The following is a 3,052-nucleotide window of genomic DNA, read 5'->3' as shown; positions in this document are numbered from 1 at the left end:
CCCCTTCCAGGAAACTATAGATTAAGCAAGGCCGGGCATAAAAACTGCCCTTTAAGGTAAAAATGGAGACTCCTGGCCCCACAGGTAACAGTCAGCACATTCCACAGCCCTGAGAATAGCACCTACCAATAAGAAACTTCCAGGGCTGCATCTTATACATCCAATCGGTTTAAAATTATGTTGGCACACGTGAGCTCCTGGAACCAACCAAAATGTATCTTCGGTATCTCCCCCCCGCCCCGCTTTGTTTGAAACGTATAAAAGGCTCCACTCTCCCTTACTCTGGGTTCTCAGCACGGATCCATTGAGTTGGTGAGGTCTGAGAGCCCAAGCTTAAGCCCGAATAAACCATAAACATTTTCTTTTGCATTTTGATGTGTTGGGTCCTCGATGGTCTTTTTGGGGTCCAGTGAATGAGGTACAACATTTGGGGGCTCGTCCAGGATCCCCCCAGAGACCTTGGATTCCCCCAGAGACCTCCGAGAGGAACCGACCCCAAAAGGTTTGTGATCACCCGGCCGGGTAAGTTTTTATAAAACTGTGTTTGTCTGCCTGTGTTTTTGTCCGCCTGTCTTTTCTATACTTTCCCTTTGGTCACGGCCATCTGATCTCAGTTTTTTGTCGCTGGAACGCTAGCAAGGCGACCTGGAGGATTCAGGAGACGTCCCCATCCTCATCAGAGTGGGTGTTCCCCACTGGACACCCCACCAGGACACTAGTCCATCTGAAACCTCAGAGGACCTCGCGACCCTGTTGGGACACGTGAGTCCTATCCATACAGTCTTTGGCACAATTGAGCCAGGGAATCCACGGTAGTTTAATTTGGGCCCTCTGTCTGTCTGTGTCATTCTTGTGTCTTGTGATCTTTGTTCTAATTTCTTTGTTGACGAAACAGACGGGACTGATAAATACTATGGGCAACACCCCATCTTCCCCTCTAGATCTTACACTAGTCCACTGGGGGGACGTTAAGATGGTTGCCCATAACAATAGTGTTGATGTAAAGAAAAAGAAATGGACAACTTTATGTTCAGTTGATTGGCCCTCCTTCAATGTTGGATGGCCCCCTGAAGGGACTTTTAACCTGAGTTTGATTTCCAGGGTAGAGGACCACGTCTTCTGCCCACGGACGGGCCACCAGGACCAGATCCCATACATCGTGACCTGGCGAGGCCTCATCGAATGACCTGATGGCCCCCAGCCTGGGTCAAGTCCTTCCTTCCCCTGATTAATCCAACTGTTCCCCCTCCACCTCTGCAGGTCGTCCCTCTCAGACCAAAGGCGGAAGAGAATCCCATTCTCCAGGGAGGCACAGAGGAGAACGACATCTTTCCCCTGCCCTACTCCTCTCAGACGGGCACCACGCCAACGGCACCACAAGTGCAGGCCCCACCTCCTAACCCTGAGGAGCCACCATTGCTTCTACAGGGACCTGCGCAGGCCACACGGAGCCGGAGGGGGGCACCCCCCCAGCCTGACACCATTGTCCACCCCCTCCAGCCGGCAGGGCCCCCAGAGAGGGCAATCAGCCCTTTCATTACTGGCCCTTTGCCACCAGTGATCTTTACAATTGGCGCTCACAGAATGTGCCTTTCTCTGAAAACCCCAGGGACTTGATTAACTTATTGGAACCTGTTCTCTTCACTCACCAGCCCACCTGGGACGATTGCCACCAGCTCCTGAGTGTCCTGTTCACTACTGAGGAGTGAAACAGGATCCTGGAGGCAGCCCGGAAATTGGTTCCGGGCCCCACCGGGGACCGTACCACAGACCCAGGCATCATTAATGCCAGCTTTCCCCCTAGCCATCCCAACTGGGACTACAACATGGCAGAAGGTAAGGAGAGGCTCCTGGTCTACCGCCAGACTCGTGTTAGCGGGTCTCAAAATGGCGGCTTGAAAACCCGCCAATATGTCTAAGGTCTATGATGTCAGACAGGGGCCCGAAGAGAGCCAAGCCTCATACTTAGAGAGGTTACAAGATGCCTTCTGGCGGTTCACTCCATATGACCCAGAAGCGGAGGAATCAGCTCAAACTGTGATGTTTGCTTTCGTTAACCAGGCAGCCCCTGACATCAAGAGAAAGTTACAGTCTTTAGATAGACTAGGAGAAAAGAACCTTAGGGACTTAATAGCAGTGGCGGAAAAGGTTTATAATAGAAGGGAGACAGCAGAACAAAGAGAGGAAAGAAAAAAATGACAAGAAGCAAGCCTGACCAGGGTCCTGGAGAGACAACAGGCCTGCCATAAAAAGGACCTCAGAGAGATATTATTGGCAACCAACCCACAGTACGGAAGGAGCTCATCAGTGGGATCCAGACCACAAAATAAGGTAGGTAAAAACCAGTGTGCGTACTGCAAGGAGGAAGGGCACTGGGTGGAGGACTGTCCCAAGAAGAATAAGCAATCAGCTAAGGTATTACCAGCTCTAATTGGGGGTGAAGACAGTGACTAGGGGAGACGGGGCTCAGGTCCCCTCCCTGAGCCCAGGGTAACCCTGAAAATAGAGGGGAAACCAATTGAGTTTATGGTGGATACTGGTGCCCGGAATTCGGTGTTATTGGAGCCAAGAGGGCCAGTGTCCTCCAGAACTACATGGGTACAGGGGGCAACAGGAACAAAGCCCTATCCATGGACTACCCAAAGAACTGTAGATTTAGGGAAGGGCCAGGTATCCCACTCGTTTCTAGTAATCCCAGAATGTCCCTACCCAGCAGAGATTTATTGTCAAAAATGAGGGCACAGATCCACTTCACAGCTAAAGGAGCCACCCTGCTTCACAACAGGGCACCGGTTCAGGTTCTAGTCACCAATGACCTGACAGGAATATAAACTCCATCAGGAGCCGATCCAACCAAACCCTGATATATCAGATTGGCTCCAAAAATTTCCCCAAGCCTGGGCAGAAACAGGGGGTATGGGTCTGGCAGGACACAGGCCTCCTCTATATATTGAACTCAAAGCAGGGGCAGAACCTGTTAAAGTGTGCCAGTATCCTATGCCCCTAGAAGCAAAACATGGAATTACTCCACATATCAGAAGATTAATGGAAC

The sequence above is a fragment of the Nannospalax galili genome, unplaced genomic scaffold, assembly GCF_000622305.1.
Source record: "Nannospalax galili isolate Female #2095 unplaced genomic scaffold, S.galili_v1.0 scaffold1736, whole genome shotgun sequence".
NCBI lineage: Eukaryota > Metazoa > Chordata > Mammalia > Rodentia > Spalacidae > Nannospalax > Nannospalax galili.
This window is presented reverse-complemented; position numbering follows the sequence as displayed.